Here is a 25,771-nt window from a genome sequence, read left to right as displayed (position 1 = left end):
TGCACTTCAATATAAAGAACAAATATTGTGTGTATATTAATTACTGTATGGAGGTACGAGGTACAATACCTATATTTCTGATATCGCGTGAGCGTGAGACCCAGCAACATCACATGAATCGCCTGAACCACTTGTTGAATCTACAAGAATAGCGTGAAAAGCTCGACGCAAGTCCCTTCTATTTTTACACGTTTATATTATTTATAAATTCAGTCTATTTGTATTTGACGACATTGTCAATATCAACTAGTAGCGAACCGGTAGTTGAAAGTGAAATTTTAAATTCTAGATTAGAAATGTTCTAAGGCTGTTTCAGTGCAAGGCCGCGTGGTGCGCATTCGTTTGCCCCGTTATTGTTTTGTTTTCGTTTTGTAGGTGGTCATTCTTTGTTAGTGTGCAATTGGTAATTATTTAATAAACATAAAGTGGCTTTAAAAGGCTAGTGGAATGTACTAAAAAGTTAAATATTTTAAAGAGTGTTTGTGTCATCCATGGTAAGTATTTATTGACTGCCATTTGTTTTGTTTTTTGGAAAAAATATAGGTATATATTATGATTTTTTTGCATTTTTTTGCTGAAATACAATCGCACATGAAACAAGATACCTTTTTATATGGAACAGAAAGGTTTCTTGTAAATATCTAATAAATTTTCTCAATTTTATTCTATTAAGTTCTTTGTCTTTTCTTTCAACAAAGAGCTTGAATTTAAGTATTTTGAATAGAAATACTTCGGTTGTTGTTCGCGGTTTTATTTATAGTCTAAGAGCTGGGATCGGATTTTGTGCGTGATAAGTAATATGGAAAAACTATACGGGAATATGTTGAATTAGTTGTGTACATGACTTTCCCCAACGGCCGGAAACCAGAGTGGGGGACGAGGGTAGTTATAAGGGGTCAAAGTCGCGGTTTTTATTATTTTTTTGTGATGCTCATGATCGAAATAGTGCACCAAAATTTTGGAGTAAGTAGGTCATAAAGTAACTAAGCAAAATCACCAGGGGTGGAACGCTGCGTGGCCGACAAAGGGGTGGGGCAGGGGTAAATATAAAAAATGTAAAGGGTTTTTTGCGACGTTCGTGATTGAAATAGTGCACCAAAATTTGGGAATAAGTGGACCATGGCATAACTAAGCTGAAGAACCTGAGAGAATGGTTTGGGTGCAGCTCAAAACAACTATTTAGAGCTACTGCCTCAAAAATTAAAATAGCTATGATGATTGCCAACCTCCGTAGCGGAGATGGCACCTGAAGAAGAAGAAGAAGACATAACTAAGTAAAATCCTCAGAGGCGGAAACCAGAGTGGGGGACGAGGGTAGTTATAAGGGAAAAAGTCGCGGTTTTTATTTTTTTTTTGTGACGCTCATAATGGAGATAGTGCACCAAAATTTTGGAGTAAGTAGGTCATGACGTAACTAAGCAAAATCTCCAGGGGCGGAACGCTGCTTGGGGTACAAAGGGGTGGAAGGCAGGGGTGAGTATAAAAATATAAGGGTTTTTTTTGCCGTTCGTGATCGAAATAGTGCACCAAAATTTGGGAATAAGTAGATCATGACATTACTAAGTAAAATTTCCAGGGGCGGGACGCTACGTGGGGGACAAATGTTGTGCTGCGTCACAAAAAAATAATACAAACTGCGACTTTGACCCCTTAAAACTACCCTCATCCCCAACTCTGGTTTCCGCCCCTGTAGGTTTTGCTTAGTTACATCATGATCTACTTACTCCCAAATTTTGGTTCACTATCTCGATCACGAACGTCACACAAAATCCCTTATAATTTTTATATTTACTCCTGCCCCCACCACTTTTTCGGCCATGCAGTGTTCTGCCCCTGGAGATTTTACTTAGTTATAGTTTTTCCATATTACTTATCACGCACAAAATCCGCTTCTATCTCTCCGACTATTAGGTATATCTAGTTTTATTTTTCATCGACTATTTCATACCCGACAATTCATACACCCCATTGTCGCCCAAATTTTTTTTTCAAATTTCAAAATTTTTCTGAAGAGTTAAATATCAGTAGGTACCTAATAGCATTCTTAATATGGGAATAGGTATTTCATGAAATTATTTTTAATATTTGCATTTTTGAATTTTGACCCGTCTTATAAATAGATCAATGGGCGTTAGTGTTATATCATTATATCATTATATCATTATATCATTATAGCAAATATGTATGTAGGAGTTAAAAAGTGTTATGGGAATTATCACTTGTAATTAGGTACACAAGAGCTCTAAGATTTGTATTCCGAGTGACAAATTAACAGTTTTAATTTATGTCAAATTGTCACGAGGGCAATTAATGCAAATCGGTAATTTTCAAGAGCTCGTGTGTAATTAGGTAAGATGATTTCATGAATAAAACCGTATTTTTAAATCATTTTAACTAATATTTTTTTGATATCTTCGCCGGAATATTTACTAAACCTGCTCATGGTATTCTCTTTGACAAGTTGTAAAACAATAATTGTCATTGTCATTAATATCACTTAATGTTTATTTTTCCGTAGCAACGAATGAGATCGGTCGTGCTACTTGATGACGGGAAATTATCAAAGAAAATTATCACTTGTCAAATTGTCACGAGCGAAATACAAATTGGTAATTCTTAAGAGCTCGCGTGTAATTCGGTAAGATAATTTCATAAATAAAACTGTATTTCTTAATCATTTTAACTAATATTTTATTGATATCTTCGCCCTAAGATACGAGAGCCCGTAGAGCTCGAGTGGCTATTGCTAAATGGCAACAAGTTTGAGAAAAACTGTAGCGTTATTTTCTTATTTATTCTTACTACTGTGTGATATTCGAAAGATTATTTTTTAATACTCACATACAAAATTCAAGTCTTTGTAAATAAACATTCATTCACATTTATCACAATTAATAATGTTTTACAACTTGTCAAAGTGAACAGCCTGAGCAGGTTTAGCAAATATTCAGACGAATATATCAATAAAATATTAGTTAAAACTATCTATAAATACAGTTTTATTCATGAACTAATCTTACCGGATTACACTCGAGCTTCGAGCTCATTCATTCAGTTCATTTTCTTAAATTCGATAGTTGTCGAAACTAGAAAACTCGTTGTTTATTGTCATTAAATAGAAACAAAATACTTTAATTTTATTCTCAGTATAATAATTAACAGTCCTGGATCCCGCGTACCGAATAAAAGATTATTAAGAGCAAGCTGAAAATTGGTTCATAGCTTAACGGTGTTAAGTCGGACAAACTTTGATGTATGGGAGCACTGCGGAACAGGGGAATCTTTAATTGTGGAACGTGATAAACCATCCGGACAAGTTTATGATTGTGAAAAATAGCAGGCTATTTTTAAGTTTATTCAATAGCCATATAGCCAATAGTTTATTCAATATATTAAATTTATATAATATATGAGAAAATGTTTGTCCGACAAAAATGTTGGGCATTTTAACCAGTCCGACACGTAGAACATGTAAAAAGGAATTATATTGGTGATAAATAGCAGCCTGATTTTTTCATGAGAGTTCAATGAAAGCATGAAAGGGTAAAAAATAAATTGGAAGTTTTGTCCGACAAAATTCATTGGAAGTTTTCGTAGTCCGGCGTTCGAAACCTGTAAGATATAGACAGTTTCGAACGTCGACTACGAAAGCGTCCCATGAATTTTGTTAGACAGAACTTACAATGGATTTATTACCCTTTCATTAAACTCTCATGCAAAAATCAGACTACTATTTATCACCAACATAATTCCTGTCATTTGACATGTTCTACGTGTCGGACTGGTTATAATGCCCAACATTTTTGCCGGACAAACATTTTTTCAGGGTGTCCCAAAAGTAGCGGAACGGTCGAATATTTCGCGAAATAAACATTGGATCAAAAAAATGAAAAATACGTGTTCAATAATTTTCAAAAATGTATCCAATGACACCAAACACGATCCCTCACTACACCCCCTGGAGGTGGGGTAGGGGGCAACTTTAAAATCTTAAATAGAAACCCCTAGCTTTTATTGTAGATTTGTATTCCTTAAATAAAAGTAAGCAGCTTTTATTCGAGGCATTATTTTGAATTGTGGATAGATGGCGCTATAATCGGAAAAAACGATTTATCGTGAATCCATATGTAAATTATAGAAACGGTCTACTATCTCAAGAAATACACTTTCAAATGAAAAACCAAAAAATACGTTTTTAAAATTTTTCAAAAAACTACCGAATAACGCCAAATATAACCCTTCACCCCACCCCCTGGAGGTGGGGTGGGGATAACTTTAAAATCTGATAGGAACCCCCATATTTAATTGCAGATTTGGATTCGTCATAAAAAATTAAGCGACATTTATTCGAAATATTTTTTAGAATTGTTGATAGATGACGCTATAATTTGAAAAATACGATTTATTAACGCCATCTATCAACAATTCTAAAAAATGTTTCGAATAAATGTTACTTATTTTTTCATGGGGAATCCAAAACTTCAATAAAAAATGGAGGTGGCTATTTAAGATTTTAAAGTTACCCCCCACCCCACCTCTAGGTGGTTTAGCGTTATCCGATAGGTTTTTAAAAAATATTAAATACATGTTTTTGGTTTTTCATTTGGAAGTGTATTTCTCGAGGGATTAGATTGTTTCTATAATTTACCTATGGTATCACGATTTTTCATGACGAATCCAAATCTGCAATAAAAAATGGAGGTTCTTATTTAAGATTTTATAGTTACCCCCAACTCACCTCCAGAGTGTGGAGTGGATGGGTCGTCTTTGATGTCATTCGATAGTATAGGTTTTTGAGAAATATTAAACACGTATCTTTTGGTTTTTGATTTGGGAGTGCATTTCTCGAGATATTAGACCGTTTCTATAATTTACCTATGGTAGGTATCACAATAAATCCTTTCTCCGATAATGGCGCCATCTATGCGCAACTCGAAAAAATGTCTCGAATAAAAGTTGCTTGCTTTTACGCAAGGAATCAAAATCTGCAATAAAAACTAGAGGTTTCCATTTAAGATTTTAAAGTTACCCCCACCTCCAGGGGGTAGAGTGGAGGATCGTGTTTGATGTCTTTGAATAGATTTTGAAAATTATTGAACACGTATTTTTCAGCTTTCGATCCGATGTTTGTTTCGCGAAATATTCGACCGTTCCACTGTTTTTGGGACACCCTATATATTATAGAACGTTGTCTATTGAATAAACTTATAAACAGTCTGCTATTTTTCTCAATCATAAACTTGTCCGGATGACACCTTTATCACGTTCCACAATTAAGGATTCCCCATTTCCCGTGTTCCTTCCTATACATCAAAGTTTGTCAGACACCGTTAAGCCGGCCACTCACGATACTGCGGCCTCGTTCAATTTTGTCGAATTCGACTACTTGACAAACATTTTTGATCGTGTGTGACCGTGCATCCAACAAAATCGTTACAATTTGACCACAGAGAGACTGGCCCGTCTGCTGCAGTACTACAGAATTGATATCATCGACGATTTTGTCGAACGACACCACAGTATCGTGAGTGGCCGGCTTAAAGAAGTGAACAAATTTTCAGCTTGCTATTAATAAACTTTTATTTGGTACGCTGGATCCACGCCTATACGTAGATTATTCCCATTATAATAATAACATAATAATCTGATTGTACAGAATTAAACAAGTGATGAAATCTTACTACACCATTTAGACAGGTCGAAAACGGCGGGTTCGTTGGAAAAAATATTCCCATCAGATTTTTTTGCATAGTCACATTTGAAGGGCCACGGGAAAGAACGATCAGAGTCCATTTTTGGTCAAAATTTAAATATTGGCACCATATTTTAGCTTTTCGTGGAAAGAATCTAACCATGGTTTCGTTTGTACAATAACGATCACCGTACGTTATAATTAAAAATGTTGAATTTAAATTTCTTGTACCAAAATATACGAACTAAAACTTTCAAACTGGATTTGTACAGAATGAGCAAAATGTGACTCTGATCGTTCTTTCCCGTGGCCCTTCATTTGTAATACACCCCAGAATAAGGTTCAAGAAGTCGCCCACGCAAAAAGTGGTCCACATTTTTTTTAACAATTTTTTTAATTAAATTGCAAAAATTACTATTTTTGGTCCGGACAATTTTTTTAAGGTTTTTTAGGCCATTTTAGACAAAAAAGGTCTCTTGTAGTTTTTCTCTAATGTTGATGGATTTTGAGTTATAAGCAATTTAAAATTTGAAAAACGCGAAAATGGCCGTTTTTAATACTTAATAACCCGTTAAAAAATTGTTATTATGAAAGTCAGAAAGTGACTAAATCAAACTTTAAAGTCCTCCCTACATGATCCTGAAGAAATTTGTGTCATTAATTTATTACTAAGCTGGTATTTTTAATTTGTAACAATAAGCCGTAAGATCGTATTGACGCGGCTGTAAATGTGAGTGCGAGTAAGATTCCCATTGGACTGCCGGAATAGCATCTCTCTCGCACTCACCATAGACGGCCGCCTAATACGTGCAGGCGCTCATTATTATTAGTTAAAAATAATAGCTTAGTAATAAAATAATGACAAAAATTTCTTCAGTATCTTGTAGGGGGGGCTTTAAACTTTGATTTAGTCACTTTCATAATAATAACTTTTTTTTTCAATTTTAAATTGTTTATAACTCGAAAACGATCAACTTTAGAGAAAAATTACAAGAGATCTTTTTTATCCAGAATGGTCAAAAAAATCCAACAAAAGATTGTCCGGGCCAAAAATATTGATTTTTTGCAATTTGATTAATTTTTTTTTTAATTTGGACCACTTTTCACGTGGGGACTTCTTGAACCTTATTCTGGGATGTCTCACGAATGTGATTATGCAAAAAAATCTCATGGGAATATTTTTTCTAACGAACCCGCCGTTTTCGTCTTGTCTAATTGGAAATTAAATCTAATCGTTAAAAAATAATCGTTGAAATTCTTATTTTTGTAGGTTTCTATTGGTCAAAATCTCTTTGAATGAAATAATTATTTGTATTTGAATGTAATAAAAATAAGTTTATGTTCTATGATTTTGCTTAAAAAATTTTTACATAATGTTACAGTACATTTTTCAGAATATGGGAGTGGTTTGATTTTAAAATTTTCTCTTGAACATGGTCTCTGCTCTTTCTCCATGAAGTTTCTTCATGAAGGGTTCTTTCTCATCGAATTTTATGTATGTATGTGAATCTTTAGATGTTGATTTTCTCAATCTTCCTACTATACTTCTTGTATTAAGAGTAAATTTTAGGTAGGGACTGCCACAGATCGACGAAAATCTAGCGACGAAAATTAAAATGTGACTTATGGACTCGTTTTTAGAAAAGCCATGAATGTACTAATGGCATATCAATCAGCCGTGTCGATATTCGCCAATATCATTTCTTTGCTTTAATTTGAGTGGCATATTTTCCAACAAACAAGTAGTGTTGACCCGGGCGGAGGTAAATTCCTCACCAACCAGTAGAACCATATAATCCGACAGGTATTTTCCTCACCAAGTTTAAGGGTTCTTATTAATCCGGTAGGTATTTTCCTCACCAACTCACTCAGGTAATAAAATAAAAAATGTAGATGTAATTTAAGAATGATTATTATGAAAGCATCCGAAATCCGAATAAAAGACATTCATTTCCTTACGTTTTAATAATAGTTTATAATATAGATAATGTGCAAAACTTATAACTTATTATTTATTATTTACTATAATAAGAAACACACTTTACAAAATCCCTTATAGTCATTTGATTAGACTGAAAACTTATTATCGTTATTAAGGTACCAAGGGTATTATAAGGATAATAACGCTCGAGGTCAATAGTGTATAGACCGAGGTCCTTCGGCCCGAGGTATATACGTTGACCGAAAGCATTATTTTATTATTATAATACCCGTGATGCCTTCACGTTTAATGTCCGACTAAATTATTCTTTATATGCAAAAAATTTGAATAATAAATTAATTAGTTTTCGAATAAGTACATTTGCCAGAAATAGTCGTAACGTAATTGTGGTAACCATAGTTTTACTTGAGAGTTTTATTTGTCAACTTGACAGTATTTAACTCGTTATTTAAATTTAATAGGCCCTAGGGCGTTATTTTTCTATAACACCCCCTTAGGCGTTATATCATACTTAATAGACTTCGAAATAATGTCATTATTTTTCAAATAATAGACCAGTCGTACGTAAATTTTCTACATTTTCTCAGCTTACTTGCAGACTGCAGTAAAAAAAAATTTATTTTCTAGTTTGCATGACATTAAATCAAACAAAAAACAATCTGATACGTCTTCCGGTTTTATATAATGTAAGGCCAAAAGTATGTTTGAGCCTACTTCAGAATCATTTGTATATTCTGATGTTAAATCAAGAGACTGAATTTTCTATACCAAGTTTGGTGTACATAGGTGAAATCTTCAATCATGTATTTCAGTGTTTGGACAGATTTGAATGATTGCATTATGTATAAATATAGCCTTTTCAAAATCTACAAAAACTTTACTGGGATTAAACTCAATTTCTAGAGTTTTAAAAATTTCTGATTTTAACAAATATAAAAGATTGTTTTAAGTTTCTGTTCTTTTTTTTGTTTGACAGTAAACGGTATAATAAAGAAATATAATGCCCATTAATTGGCCCATGAATAGTGAATAATTGCAAATAATATGTGGTACGGTAATTGTGCCATTGTGCCATACAGATAATATACGAGAGGGGCAAAATTATGGAATAAATTAATTTTCTCTAAAACAGACGATTTTGGAGAAATACCCCGAAACAGGTCGATTTTTATTTTTAAATTACAATTTTTTGGCCTATATTTTCATAGTAGTAACGTCATCTAACTGTGCGTGATCACGTAATCAATGATTTTTTTAAATGGGAGTAGGGGGTCGTGTGGTAGCTTATTTGTCAGGGTGTTATATTCTCTATTCAGTAATATAAACATTAACGTAATCATTGATTGCTTGATTGATTGATGGACTGATTGATGACGTCACTAATATGAAATATAGATATGCCAAAAAATTGTGATTTAAAAATAAAAATCGACGTGGTTCGGGGTTTTTTGTCCAAAATCGTCCATTTTAGAGAAAATTAATATATTCCATAATTTTGCCCCTCTCTGTATAAAATTCAGTGTTGCTAAAAATCTTATATTTGTTTCACATTCACAACTAAATACAGTTATCTTACTTTTGACACAGTTTATAAAGAGAAAATTTTCCTCCTTGGTTGTTTTTTGAGCACAGCTCTTCACAAATTCTTGAACCTCATCAATATTGGAAGGAAGTCGACCAGGCATCATTTTCGTCGATAATTATATATATTTTTTCTTATGTAACAGGCATCAATCGTAGTAATTGTTTCAGGCAAATTAGCTGCAAGCTCTTGGCGAATGATTTTTGGCGGTTTTTCAGTATATTCTCTTCGGCTTTACGTTTACAAGAGTTAGAAACAATTTTTTGATCCATCTTCCGCAGATCTGGTTCATGATTATGTTGTAGGCTACTTCTAGTTATTGTAAAATTTGCCCCAATAGTAATCAATGCCGCACTAAAAGTTATTTTATTGCCTCCAGAACACTTCTTCACTTTCTAAAACTTTCACCTTATAAAAAAAATTTCAAATACCGCGATTACTTTCTATTAAACATGCCATTTTTGTCAAAATTCCAATTATGACTAAAAATAAAATACTATAAAATTAATTAATTAATTATTATAGGTTCCTATTGTAATTTTATAGTAGATAAATAATTCCCTTGAATGCCTTTTAGTAAAATCTACCTGAAACAACCATTTCAGTTTTGGTGAGGAAAATACCTGTGGGATTATAACATACCTTTCCAAACTCAGGTATAAGATTATTTTGGTGAGGAAATTACACCCGCCGGTTGACCCATCCCTTTGAGCTTGACTCCTTTCCATACATTGAATACATCGCAACTGAATATGAGTATATTCTAAGAGATGGAGTTACGCCTTGGCTGCATAGAACTTACTTATATTTTGACTTAGTTATTTAGACTCGAATTTATTTACTTTATTCATTATATCTTCAGCCAATAAATTAATTTGTTTATTTTGTTCATTAGGTGTTATAGTTGATTATAACAATTTGCGAGAATAAGGAGCTGTCAGCGTACTCGTATTCAAGCATGATTTTCGTTTCAGAATTAGATTCTATGTACCTACCGGGTGTCCGGGAAATTAATATTTTTTGACATACCTCGTATACTGTTGACAAAATTTGATCTCTGATGATTGCGTCTTAGGTTTTAGACTATGCAGAGTACTTTATAAAGAATAACTTTTTTTTGTAAAATTGATATTAAAAAAGTTTCCCATATGGTTCCAAGTTACGCAGACACCCTGTATATGGATATTATATTACTAAGATTATATTACTAAGACCATTGTAAAGGCAATTTACTTTCCTTCCTATTAAATGTAACATTGCATATACCTGAATCTGCATAGAAAAAAGTTACAGAACCATGTTTGAGAAGTAACAAGGAAAATGGGCCAAAATCGCTGTGACTGGCAAACTTTGAAAAACCATATTTTGGAAACTGTAAATCATAGAGACTTATACCTAACGTCATTTTAAAGATGAAGAATGAAAGTTATTTTTATGAGAAGCAATGCTTATACCTATATTCTCGTGGAAAAAAGTTATGGGGCAAAAAACAAAATTGCCGTCTTTCGTGTTTTTTTTTTGCTTTTCTCTAGAATATATTTTTGTAAAAAAAATATTTTTGAGTTTAAAATGTGATGCTTTCATAGTAAACTTAACCTGGAACAATTTTCCTGTAGACGTGTTTGTACCAAAAGGGCATAGAACTCACCCTAATTCGCCCTGTGCCTAGGGACTAATTCACCCCTTTCTCAAAAACGCACACCTTTAAATGGTAGCACTCCGCGGGTTTTTCATATTTAGAGGTCCATTAACTATATGAAACAATAAAATCCCGTTAACGTTGTAATTCCTTTCTAAAATAAATAATTAATAGCCTAATATTCAATATTGAGTGTGGACTTGGCCAAAACGCTAAATCCCAAATGCACGAAGAAAGAGGTGTTTATCGATCTTTATAATTAAAACCCCAAAAAGAAAACTACAGGTACACAAAAAATTGAAAAATCTATGTTTTCCATAGGCTTTGAGTGCTTTCAAATTTAAAAAAAAAACAGTTTAATTTTATTCATAATATAAATATTATGTTTCTTAATATTTCTCAACTATTTTTAATTTTTCTGTCATTACTATTTTTGTCATGTTACAGAACAACGTTAACTATTGTTTGATAAAATTCAACAAAAACACAGGCAATTGTTTCACAACTAAATTCTGCTAATTTGAATTTAATTATGTATTTGTTTAGAATATTTGTTTAAAATATTTTGTCTAATGTATTTATTACGTTCTAAATTCAAGTTGTTTTGGTTTATGTGGCGATTCTCAGCCTCAGCATTTGTGATGATAATCCTGATATAAAATACTTTTTTTGTATTTGTATCATCATGATTTTAATGAGTTTTATGCAATACCGCAGTTGGTAGGATGTGGGCAATTACGGATTATACATATACAGGGTGTTTCATTAATAATTGTCCATATAGTAACTGGAGAAACCTTAGCACAAAATACGAAGATTTAACCAAAAACACTTAAATAAAATGTGATTCCTTACTGAGTTACAGGGTGTTTTATCTAAAAAGTTAAAATCTATCTTTGCTCAGAATTTTAAAACTATTCGACGTATCCTTTTCATACTTGGCAGGAAGTATAGGTACTATACAAACTACTAAATTATGTTAAAGAAACGTTTCTGGCTATTACCAGAGGCGTACGACGGGGAAAGTGAATGGTTGACCCTTTCCAAATTCTACGCCACTGGCGAAATTGCTATTTTAGTTCAATTTTTGGATTCTCCAATACTTTCTATGAAAATAATATACTCTTCATTCGCAACGATAAAGTCATTACTTTTCGAGATCTTTGAAGTTTAAAATGAAACGACACGGTTATTTTGATTAATGTATTGTGTCGCTTCATTTTTAATTTCAAATATCTCGAAAACTAATCATTTTATCGTTACGAATGAAGGGTATATTATTTACATAAAAATTATTGCAAAATCAAAAAATTACACTAAAATAGCAATTTTGTCAGTGGTGTAGAATTTGGGAAGGGTCAACCAGCCACTATCCCCTGTCGTACGCCTCTGGTAGTAGCTAGAAACGTTTATTTATCTTAATTTCGTAGGGTGTACAGTACCTACACTTTCTGTCAAGTATGATAAGGATACGCCAAATAGTTTTAAAGTACTGGGTACAACTAATTTTTAAATTTTAATCACTATGAATCATATCATAAATTAATCAAAATAACTGTGCCGTTTCATATTTAACTTCAAATATCTCGAAAACTCATGACTTTATCGTTACCAATGAAGAGTATATTATTTACGTAGAAAGTATTAGAGAATATAAAAATGGCACTAAAATAGTAATTCCTCCAGTGGCGTAGAATTTGAGAAGGGTCAACCATTCACCATCCCCTGTCGTACGCCTCTGGTAGTAGCTAGAAACGTTTGTTTATCATTATTTAGTAGGGTGTCTAGTAGTCGTACTTTCTGCCAATTATGAAAATGATACGTCGTATAGTTTTAAAATGCTGAGCAAAAATAGTTTTTAAATTTTTAGATAAAACCCTGTAACTCAGTAAGGAACCACATTTTATTTAAGTGTTTTAGGTTAAATCTTCGTATTTTGTGCTAAGGTTTCTCCAGTTACTATATGGACAATTATTAATGAAACACCCTGTATAGTGCAGTCATTGAAGCGTAAAATAGGTTTTTACCTCCGAAATTTTTTACTATGAACCGATTTACATGAGATTTTGGAATTAGGCTTATCTTACCCTTAACTTCAAAAGTGATATTGACCCGAACTCCGTTTTTAATTTTTAAGGGGTGAAAACAACCCCTTAATGGAAAAATTGACATTGAGTCATTTTATCGCCAGAAAACGTGTTTAATAATAAAGAGTGACATTGTGAAGTGTTTTCTAACACAATAACCTCATGTTAAACTCATTTTCATCCACTTGAAAACCGTACAACCCTTGCAAACAACCCGTAAATTGAAAAAATTTACAAAAAACTAAATTTAGTATGACCTAAAAAGATTTAAATATACAGTAAAAATGATATTTTACGTTTTCTGTCTTAATTATCATATTGTTAATCCCCTTTCGACCCTTAACATCAACCCCTGGATTAAAAATTGTATAAAAAATTTCTTTTGATAAATTAAAAAGGATTTAAATATCGTTCCACGTTCTCGGAAAAGCTATGCTGAAAAATCATATTTTTATCATTATTTAGTTTTTGGGCCATAACTACTTCAATTTTGAAGCTATCACAACTTATAAAAAACCATTTTGAAGGTAATTAAAAGAGCTACAACTTTTTTCTGTATAGTATGTAGTGAAAATCCTTTTATTTTGAAACGGTGAAGGGTTAAAGGGCTCCACAGAGACTGTGGTTGCGCTACCGCGCGCTCTTTAATCAATTATATCTTCGTCATTTTTTTGTGAGAGGGAAAACAAACAAACCAAAATTTTTGTCAAAAAAACCTATTTTTTTAGTATTACATTTTTTTACGTATCTTTCATTATTTTTGAGATATTATGAAAAGAAGGTGTTTTTTTAAATTCGAAAATTTTTTTTTCTTAAAATCGTGATTTTTTCAAAAAATATGTGTCTCAAAGCAGCGAAACTGCTGGAATCCATCAAACTCTTTATATTAAAGTTGATTCTAGACGGAATACAATTAATTTTAAATTTGGTGGAAATGACACTTATGAAATCCATTGATTTAAAAAAAACCATTAGATCTTTCTTTTTTTTTTCATTACAGCTCACTCATTTTACGTACAAAGGACTTTTAACTGTGCTCATTTTAAAGCTTATTTTAAGCGCTATAAAATTCTTACTCATTAGCATGCATAAAATTTATTCGCTCTCCGCTAGATGACATTGAATACATCGATTAAATTTCACACAAAATAAAAAACGGCTTTGATCTTCAATATCTTGCTTAATATTGCACTTAGAGAGCACTCTTTAAAAAACAGATTTGTTCATTTTTTTACCTGCTACAATTTTGTTTATTATAGTATTATCGTTAAAATACATATTTTTGGAGATATTTGTAAAAAACTGTTGAAAATCGTGAGAAAATTCCGAATTTTCAATTGCCAATATCTTGAAAAGTATTGGGTTTTTGAAAAAACTTTATACAAATTTGTTGCTTAAAATTAGGTCTTCTATCCATACTACTCTATACTATCTATATCTGAGGTTATTTTAAAAAAATTCCACCACCGAAAAGGGGTGGCAACCACCCCCAGGGTGAAAACGGAGTTCGGGTCAATATCACTTTTGAAGTTAAGGGTAGGATAGGCCTAATTCCAAAATTTCATGTAAATCGGTTTATAGTAAAAAATTTCTAAACTAAAAAGCTTCAATGACTGCACTAATACCTCCTGGTTGCATCTTTATATTTATGTTGTTGAGACAAACTAGGTGAATTGAAAATCCACGAACGGCGTAGTGTGTGCCCATTGTTCCTGCAACGTATTCTGTAAGATACAGAATTTTCTTAATGGTTTTTTGGCAAACACTAGGTTTTTTTGCATTTGAAGTTTCCACGGGAGCTATACATGATTTCTGTGGCTTTCCGGGTTTGATTCCGCGATTGATTGAATAGTTTTGGTTTTTTGAAAACCATTATTTTGACGACGTTTCGGCAAGGTCACACTTGCCTCATTGTCAAGTCAGATTAGCGGTGCTTCTTCCTGATGTTCTAAGAGAAGTTCTTCTATATAATAAAACAGAACACAAAATTTTTACTAAAATCGATTCAATATATTTTCCGTAACAATTTTGTAACCTAACTTTTTTTTTAAATATTGAAATTTTTTAAAATATTGCACAACATAACAACTCTAGACCATATTATAGAAGTGTGCAATTTTTTGAAGTTATACTTCTTTACGCGCGATATGAGGGTGAATTTTTATATGTTAAAACCTACGATCAGGGCGCATGCGCATTATAACTTTGTTCTGATTGGATGTTCAAATGACATGTCAAAAATTATTCAATATGGCGGCTGTGGCACAGCTGTGGTTTCATAGAGAAATAAAAAGAATGTTGTTTTTATTTCTCTATGTGTGGTTTGATTATTTATGGTTGTTGCGTTGTGAAATTTGTGGGAAAAGAAACAACAAACAAAAGTTAGTTAATAGTTATACTGCCTTTTTAAATAGTTTTCATATATATTTTTGGACTTTTGGACAAGGAAAACTCATTCTAATTTGGTAAGTAGTTTTTATTATAATCATATTGTAATTATACATTTGGATTAGGTTGGAATAAATTTATTTTCTCAAGAATGGGGATTTTAGAGGGAAATCCGAAATTAGGTCCGATTTTTATTTTTAAATTATGATTTTTTGGCGTAGATTTATTTATCTAGTAGGTATGTCGTAATGCTTTGATTTACATACTTAATTTGATTACCAACAAAAGTTCTACCAATCTTCATCTAATATATTGTTTTCTTACTGCTTTGTCATATTTTAATATTTTCTTCCACAAAAATCAAACTACATAATTTGATTAGGTAAATTCAGAACAACTGTCAAACAGTAAAACGTTCAGTTGCCCTATTTTTCCACATGACAAATAATGTGTAATTGGATGAGTGAGTCTAGGCTTCGATTACGAATCAAAGCGTCCCCAAATTCGCGGGTTCGAATCCCGATGGAAGTTTTTATTTTTTTATTTTTTTATGCATTTTATGATTGTAAGTATATTTGTTATATAATTTTTTTCAGAAAATGCGTATTTAAAATATTTGCCAACAATTATTATCGTTCAGAAATCATTTTTTCTTTGTGGCATTTTTCAATGTGTTTGTGTGCGTTTTATTCTTTTATTTTTTAAAATTTTTGGTATTGTCTTAATAAAAATTTTTGGAAAGTAGTAAGTATTAAAATTCGTTTAATATTTAAATGAAATATAAATAAACTGTTTAAAGTACATTATATCAATTTCGTTAAAATCACATAATATGTAATAGAAGTATAACTTCTTACGTGCGTACAAAGTACACACACATTCTTTTTTTACATATAAAAGGGAACTGGACTTATCCAACACACTTTATAGAATTAAAATCAGGTTATTTGGGCGGCCTCATAGGCCTGGATCCCGCGTACCAAAAAAAATTGATTAATAGCAAGCTGAAAATTTGTTAATAGCTTAACGGTATCTAGTCGGACAAACTTTGATGTATGGGAACACTGGAACAGGCGAAGTTTTAATTGTGGAACGTGATTTTAATTGTGGAACGTGTCATCCTGACAAGTTTATGATTGTGAAAACTATTTGTCCGAAAAATAGGCTATGCATTTTAATAAGTCCGACACGTAGAACATGTCAAATGACAGGATTTATATTGGTGGTAAATAGCAGTCTGATTTTTGCATGAGAGTTTAATGAAATGGTAATAAATCAATTGGAAGTTCAGTCTGACAAAATACATGGGACGTTGTCGTAGTCTGACAATCGAAACCTATAACCTGTTCCACAATTAAATCTTCCCCTTTTCCAGTACATCAAATTTTGTCCGACTAGACACCGTTAAGCTATTACAAATTTTCAGCTTGCTGTTGATAAACTTTTTTTGGTACGAGGCATCCAGGCCTATCAGGAATGTTTTAAAATAGTAAATTATTTTTTGGTTTCTAAATAAATCTCGGTAACCATTAATACAAATTAAATGCAAATAACGGCATTGGAAAAGACACGGAAAAATACTTAAAAAAGTTGAATTACAAGCAGTGGTTCCTGAAATACGAGCAGTCAAAGAATGGCATTTGCGACCAAGTTATAATTAATAGGATGGTAATTTTTGGACCGTTACTGTTCTCTTTCGGAGCTCTTCTTCGATACAAATTTTTAGATCTGCCAGGTATTTATAATATATTATCTTAATAATAAAAACAATCGGTGTTGTTAAAAAAAAACTAGGTTGAAAAAAATCGAATTTCAAAGTTCAAAATCGGTAGGCATACGTGAAAGAAATATATTTTCTCGGCTCCTAATGGAGTAATTTTTTTCTTTTTTTAAGCTGATGTAACTTGAATACAGAAATCTATATAAATACCGCATTACCAAATCCCAAAGATTTTTTAATTTTGTTATAAGTAAATTTAGACCACCTAACACTCCTTATGGAAAAGTGGCCCGGTCAAATTTAACGAAAGTTCGGTCAATGATAGTTCTCAGTGAGTAGATTAAAAAAGTCCATGGGACCTAGGTCTGAAAATCTATTATTCTGAAGCTACAGCCTTCTGAATTTATTGGATTCAGGTGCTCGGTTTACGTTAAGTGCACTAATCCACGGTCAAGTGAACGAAAATATTATTTATTATTGAAAGAAGAGACACTCATTTTCTTCATGCATGTTTGCGTTTTGCATATAAATTCGTGGTTAAAAATAGATGCATCGTATTTTATTCTTCAGAAAACCTCCGAATTGTCCTCAGAAATCTGAAGAGGTTCGAGAGAAAATGTGCTGCTAGAGCGACATAAGAATTATCATGTTTTCATGAATGTTTTACACTTATCCAATACCAGCATAGCTGCAGTTCCGTCTTATCTTTAGAAAACTACTGAACAGTGGCGGATCTAGGGAGGGGAATAGGGGAATTCCCCCTTTAAGATGCTCCAGAATTAAAAAAAAATTGTTGAAACATAAAAAATATATTAGCTGACATAAAATTTACACTACAGACAGATAAACAATTCAACCCAATAAACTCGATAGTTGTTAGGAAAATTAAGGGAAATTGTTGCACATAAGTTATATCTATGTATTTTATGTAGTTTGGGTTTATCTATTTTATGTTTTTTGGTTGGTGTTTCATTGGAAGTCACGCCCAATAAATTCAACCCAATAAACTCGATAGTTGTTAGGGAAATTAAAGGAAATTGTTGCACATAAGTTATATCTATGTCTTTTATGTAGTTTGGGTTTATCTATTGTTATGACAGTTCCGTAGATTGATCCTACATAGAAAGAGTCCCTCGACGTAAAAGAAGAGTAGTCACGTACGAGGATGTTCTGGATGTCATGGAATAACCCAGAAATGTCTGGTGACGTCTAGAACATCAGGAATCTATATAAACATATATGTTTGACATTTTATAGTTCAGTTGTATTTTAGCATTTGAAGTTAATAGTTGTCAGAGTATAAAGTTGTATGGTTTGTATTGTAATCTTGTTCAAGTTCAATAAAGTCATTTATAAGAAGAGTAACATTGGTGACAGCGGTGGGATAGAAGAAGTGAGTAATTATTTTTGAATGGTTAATACGAGATCTACAGAATTTAGTAAGGAAATGGATACGTCAGGACATCCCGCATGGTTTATAAAAATGAAAGAAGATGAAGAAAAGCGTAGACAAGAAGAGAAAGAGGAAAATGAGCAGCGTAGAGAGGTGGAAGAGAAACGTAGGCAAGAAGAGAAAGAGGAACATAAAAAGCTTAGATAAGAAGAGGAGGAGAGGCGTAGAAAAGTAGAGGTAGAAATCATAAGTAGTTTATATCAACTTAACGAAAACTTTACTTTAGAGGTAAGTCAAATTACTAGTAGAATAGATAGATTAGAGGAAATACAAAACCATTTTGAAAATAAACTAGTAGAGCAACAAAACGAATTAAAGACTGATTTAACAAACAAAACAGACGAACAGCAAAATTATTAAGACCATAGACTAGTACAGCAAAAAGACGATTTAGAAAAAATAAAACAACAACAAAACGATTTTAAATTTAATTTAGAAAGACAAATAGTTGAATTAGATAGAAAGATTAATACCCAAGCTTCTTTGCCTAATATTATTTCAGTAACTAATATCGAACCAGAACAGACAGCTTCATCAAATTACATAGTTGAACCAGCAATTAGGACAACCAAAATTTTGAAACCACCTACTTTCGATGGCCAAACAGCATGGGAAACGTATCGTTTCCAATTTGAAGCTGCAGCCAGAGCAAATGGATGGACCGAGAAAGAAATGGCTGCTTCTTTGGTAGTGTCACTTAGAGGACAAGCTGCAACTGTTTTACAATTTCTTCCCCAGGATGCAGTTAGTTATATGTTGCTCAAACAAGCTTTAGAGACAAGATATGGCCAGCAGCATCTAAAGCAGGTTTTCCAGAGTCAACTGAAAGTTAGATATCAAAAACCTAACGAAATCTTGCAAGAGTTCGAAGCCGATATAAAAAGATTATTGCATTTAGCATACCCTCAAGCACCTAAAGATTTTCTAGAACAAATCGGGATACAGACATTTATAGATGGACTACAGGATGTTGAAATGCAAAAAGCTCTCCGACTACAACACCACAAAACGCTATATAAAGCACTAATCTCATCTCAGGAGTACAAAGCGGCGAAAAATATTTCTAGGTCTCTTCCACAAATAAAAGAAATAAGATTTACAGAAAATAAGCAAGTCACTAATACAGATAACGAACAACTAGTTTTATCCCAGATATTAAGCTTACTGCAAAATATTCAACAACAATCTCAAAATCAAAACAGAAGATGTTTTAATTGTGGAAGAACGGGGCATTCGCAAAATAATTGCAGAAATAAAGTCCAGGCGATGAATGAAGAATCAAATAATGAGATCAGAAGGTCGCCTAGTTCGACATCTAGAAGCCTGTCGCAAAGTCTCACTAGAAATGATGGTAGATGGTCACTAAGAAACAGATTTCCTACAACTGACCATAGAAAGGAAGAAAATACACGGGAATTTGAAGTTAGTCATTTGAAGGAACAACTAGCGATTAGTAAAAATGAAATAGAATGATTAAGAGAACAGGTGACAATATTGCAAGAAGAGTGTAAGGTAATTTAAAATAATGCAAAAACTACACAGTCCAATCTGGAAAACAAATGTCAAAAACTGATGAAAGAGAAGAATGTGTTAAATAAACAATTACAAGAATACCAAAATGCATTAAATGAATTACAAGTTCAAAGCCAACGTCAGCTAGCACAAAAAGAGAATGTAACCGAAGAAGTTAGTCTGCGGATGACCACAGTTGAACAGCAAGAAGATAATGACCAGACTTCTCTGGAAAACATTAAAAAGAGTCAAAAGAAAGATAACGACTTAAGAGTTATACGAGATTGACTTAAAAATGGAGTAAGACCTCTTTGACAGGAAATATCTAAATACAGTCGAACTATAAAGGCGTACTGGGCTCAATGGGAATCCTTGCATCTTTGCATCGTTATAAGAAACAACATCAAACATTACCAGACTCCCTATCAGAAAGAGCATATTCGACACACAAATGTATCTATGTAGTTTTAGAAGATTGGGCAGGACCTATATCTTTTCTAGCTATACTTATATTGTCCACCAAAACATTCAATTAAACAACCAGAATTTAAAACATTTTTTGATACACTTGGGCCCAGTTTTAGTTGTGCTTTAACTAGACTTAATAATAGATACCAAAGGATGTGAACTTTAAAAAGTAGTACTAATAGATAAATCTAAATATAGCGTCCACATGAGAGCCAACATACTGACCTGCAGACCCTACAAAAATTCCAGAAGTTCTCGATTTTGCTGTAGTGAAAGGAATTAACGAAAAATACTTTATAAACCAGTCCTATCACGATTCGATTTCCACTAAAAAAATTCAAAACATTTGCGACACGCATTAAAAAGGCTTTTACACCAAATGACGGAAAATACTTACTACAAACTGAAGAAGAAATTATTTCAATGCTCAAAAAACCCTATCAACTAGTACTTTCTGAAAAAATATTCACAAAAATGAAGTAAAAATTTTAGTAAAACACAACATCGATCCAAAAAATGCCCCAATATACGAACATATTACTGGAAAAACTCTTCAGCAACTCCCAGAGAAAGGCTTCCCATAAATTTCTGCGTTAAAATGAATGCGAACCTATAAACTCAGTTTTTTGTGCTTTTTTCAAATGTGCAAACGGATTTTGAAAATTTCAGTATACAGGGTGTTGTTTCAAGGTCACAATTTCTTTATGTTTTTTTTAACCCGGACCTGCATTTTTCTTGTGATTACTAAATGGGTCATTCCAATGTAGTAAATAATTATAGATTATAATTAAAATGGGTATTTGTTCATTAACTTTAATAATTTATTATTAAAAGTTAATAATACCATCCTTTTAATCTGAGATTTCTTAAGTTTCAGTAAAATTTTAAAATTAAAGTCATTAAATTCTCTAGTCCAAAAATTGAAGCGAACCACTAAACCTAGTTTTTGTGCTCTTTCTAAATATGCAAAAGAATTTTGAAAATTTCAATATACAGGGTGTTGTATGAAGGTCACAATAAATTTATAATTTTTTTAGTCCGGACCTGGATTTTTCTTATGATTAATAGTTAGTTGGTTCTAAAGTTATGGTTACAGAAATAAAATGGGAAAAATCGATAAAATACCCAGTAATTGGGTTATAAACATCGGTGAGGCAATAAAAATAGTATATCTAGAGCCGCCTCAGTGTATAATCAGCACGTCAGTAGTATCTTCAACTACTATAATAGCAGGTTTGTCATCACTCATCAGTAAGCTGTTTTTACAATTATTAATGTAGCAGACTCTTCACAAACTTGATCAGCATTAAGGGCATAGGCGTAAAATTTCGCGCCAAAGTGTTTTAAATGCATTCATTTTTTTTTTCGAATCCTGTGAAAGTTATAAATAATAGATATATTAGAAGATAAGTATTTTTGAAAAATTTAAACGCAGAATGAAAGACTGCATTATTACCGAGGGACGAAAGTCCCTGAAAACTTGTATGTATAATGTTTATTTTAATAAGTTGCGGGGGTAAAAAAAAGAGAAAATTTAGTGTGATTTTTAATTTCAAATATCTCATCTCATTCAATAGAAACTTTTTGGTTATTCTAAGGGACTTTCGGCTCTCGGTAATAATGTAATCTTTCATTCTGCGATTAAATTTTTCAAAAATACTTATTAGTTTTCTCAGGAGTCGAAAAATTTGAATGGCGTTTAAAACACATTGGCGCAAAATTTTGCGCATACGCCCTTAAATCTAGCTCTTCCAGGTTTCTGTTGCAAATGACTTATAAAACGATTTTTGTTCGTTTCATGCGATAAAAATTTTTATTGAGATATTGTGCACGTCGGTGTAGATTGAATTCAATATCGAGACAAATGTTTCTAGCTTGACGACGACGTCTTTCAGCCATCTTTATGCTTTTATCAAAGTTTTCAGGATATCCGTCAGAAATAATGTAGCTGTTAGGTGAATAACGCTTATTAACGAAGTCGACGTAAGTATTTCAAATTATATCAAACGTTTGTTTCTGTGATCAAAATAACTTTTAGAAAAATAAATCCTCCATCAATGGCATGCACGCAATTGAGAGTAGAAGGAATCTATGTTAGTTGTTGAGAATTGTCGTACAATTTTAATCTTTTCGATTTTCGAAGCAAACTATCTTTAAAAATTGAAAGCAATTTTTAGGGCTATTAATGCCATCTTTTAACAAAAGGCTTTACTACTTAATAGAAATGGATGTTAACACCTATTTGCATTTGATAAGATCAAATTTACAAAAATGTAAGTTAACACCTTCTTGCATTAATAGCTTCAATTTTAATCTTTTCGATTTTCGAAGCAAACTATCTTTAAAAATTGAAAGAGAATATGGTGCAAGCTTGTATTTTAAATAGTCTAGTTTTAAAACCTTGCTTTTCATGAATGGCTGCAGTAATTCCATGCATTTGGAAAATTGGTACTGGATCAGTATTAATTTGTCTACCTTTAAATGTTACCTTACACCTGCTTCTACAATTCAAACATTTATCTTATACATTCTCAAAATTATTACATCGCTTTTAACTTGAAAAATATAAATATTTCTCTAATAGATTATATGAAATTTTCATTTTATTTTGATTGGTGTATCTTAAAAAAGTTATTCAACAAAAAAATCATTTGTTTAAACAAAGATTGTTTAAATAATTAGTACGTTAAAGGGTACGCTTTTGGTAAGTTTTTCCAAAAAAAAAACACAAAATAGGAAAATATATGTACTTTTTTGTTATAAATAAAGGACCCCGCAACACTCGTTATGGAAAAGTGGCCCCGGTCAAATTTAACGAAAGTTCTGTCAATGATAGTTCTAAGTGAGTAGATTAAAAAAAGTCCATGGGACCTAGGTCTGAAAAACTATTATTCTGAAGCTACAACCTTCTGAAGTTCTTAAATTCAGGTACTCGGTTTACGTTAAGTGCACTAATCCACGGTCAAGTGAACGAAAATATTATTTATTATTGAAAGAAGAGAAACTCATTTTCTCCATGCATTTTGCCTGTAAGAATTATCATGTTTTCATGAATGACTTATTCAATACCAGCATAGCTGCAGTTTCAACTTATCTTTAGAAAACTACTGAACAGTGGCGTATCTAGGAGGAGAATATGTGAATTCCCCCGGTAACCGTTATTTTCTGGAAAACCTCCCGTTTTCCAAAAAATTATTGAAACAATCATCATCAGAATATCATCTTTATCATTCTCTTCATCTACCGTGTAGGAAATGAATATTTGGTGTGTTGTAGCTTGCCGCAACCTAGAAAATATTCCAACTCTTATGAATCTCGGTTCATCCATATAATCATAAATTTGAAACTCTTCGTCATTGTCACTAATTATTTTATCTTGTATGTAAGACGGTGCCAGTTTAATTTGATATATCCCAATCGTAAGGTCTTTTAGGTATTATAAATTCGAAAACAAGAAAGTTAGCAAAATCATGATTTTGCCAATTCTATGTTCCAATCTAATTGTCAGAGTCAACTCTAGCTTATTATAGACATATAATTAAAAATTACTTACTGCTAGTCCACAGTACATCGTCCTTTTTGGAAGATGATTACAATAGTCTTAAAAATGGTCTTAACTGCATCGTTTGAGCGAGTCACGTGCTGTTTCACATTATAAGAATTTTGAACGTGCGAGGGATTTCTCGTGCCGTAGTTTTGTCGCACTTGTCCTTTTACTCCGGGCTAATTAGCAAAATACAAGGAAAAGTTATTTACCAGCAATTTTATTGCTGGAATCAAATCTTATTATTGTATGTATTAATAATATAGGTATGCAAAGTCCGCAGATAGTGTGCTACTTTTTTTATAAACAAAATGGCGCCCGAAAATCGTGTTTTTTTCAATTTTTGCTCTATAACTCAAAAATTTTAACTTTATACCAAAAACACTCAAATAAAAATTCATCACAATTAAATTCTGCATAGAGACGTGTTTTTCCCGATTCATTCGACGAAAACTTTCCCCGGAAAAGCGGGTTTTTCCAACAAAATCTTTAATTTTCAACTAACATTTTAGATAAGTAATTGTTAATCAATAATTAAATAACTTGGTAACGTAAAAGCCCGTTTCGTATAGATTATAATTACAGAAGCCAATGGAAATTGAATGAACAGTTTAGCAACAATTGAATTGTTAATTAAAAATTTACGGTCGCTATAATAACGACAATAATTATGATGTATAAGAATAACTATGAGTTTTTCATAAAAAGGCACTATACCTATCTAATGTACTTTACATAATTGAAATTGGACTATTTAAGCGGCCTCAGGAATATTTTAAAATTATAAAGAATTTTTTGGCTTATAAACAAATAGGATATCTCGGGAAATATTAAACTAAATTAAATTGTAAAAAAAGTGTTCGAAAAGCAGCGGCAGGACGCTTCTTTTAAAAGAAAAAACTTTTAATTATGATGAGTAGTTCCTGAGATACAACCGGTGAAATTTGACCGGAATTTACGTCAAAGATATAAACAATAGGATCATAATTTTCAAACCATCACCTTTTTATTTTTGTTATCTTTCTCCACACCAATTTTCATATCTTTAAAATGCTCATAACATATATTATTATAATAAAAACTATCGATAATACGTGTGAAAATTGCCAAAAATAGCAAAATTCCAATCAAAAATTAGGTTAGAGAAAATGTAACCCTCAAAGTTCAAAATCGGTATACGTTAAAAAATGCATTTTCTCGGCTTCCCATGGAGCAATTTCCTTCATTCTTTTTTTGTTCCCAAGTAGCTCGAGTAGAGCCATCGAACTAACGCATTATTAAATGTCAGACTTGCTTTTGTTTTGCTATAATAAATTAATTATTTTATTATACCACAAAATTTTAATTTGTTTTAATAAAAATTGTTTAAATAATTATACAGCTTTCAAATGAGAATATTTATGTTTTTAACTTTAAAAGGTACAGTTGTAGTAAATTTATCTAAAAAAAGCCTACAACTGGAAACAATATGTAGTTTTCTGTTCTTATAAATAAATTAATCTATTATAACAAAACAAAAGCAAGTTTGACATTTAATAATGAGTTAGTTCGATGGCTCTACTCGAGTTATTAGGGAACAAAAAAAGAATGAAGGAAATTGCTCCATGGGAAGCCGAGAAAATGCATTTTTTAAATTTTTTAACGTATACCGATTTTGAACTTTGAGGGTTACATTTTCTCCAACCTAATTTTTGATTGGAATTTGGCTATTTTTGGCAATTTTCACACGTATTATCGATAGTTT

At 32.0% G+C, this 25,771-nt stretch overlaps 1 protein-coding gene across 2 annotated transcripts in view; it reads left to right on the top strand.

Moving 5' to 3' along the window:
• Positions 1-231: 231 nt before the first annotated feature.
• Positions 232-25,771, top strand: part of LOC114334057 (choline transporter-like 2) — a 257,905-nt gene continuing 232,365 nt past the window's right edge. Inside the window, exon 1 of one of the 2 annotated variants that reach the window (XM_028284063.2) lies at positions 232-494. The gene's annotated coding sequence lies outside the window, so the exon portion shown is untranslated. The remainder of the gene's footprint in view (positions 495-25,771) is intronic. The other variant, XM_028284065.2, reaches the window with a different exon arrangement.

This window comes from Diabrotica virgifera, chromosome 1, assembly GCF_917563875.1.
Source record: "Diabrotica virgifera virgifera chromosome 1, PGI_DIABVI_V3a".
Taxonomy (NCBI): domain Eukaryota; kingdom Metazoa; phylum Arthropoda; class Insecta; order Coleoptera; family Chrysomelidae; genus Diabrotica; species Diabrotica virgifera.
Note: the sequence above shows the minus strand (reverse complement) of the source record. Positions and strands in the feature narration are given on the sequence as shown.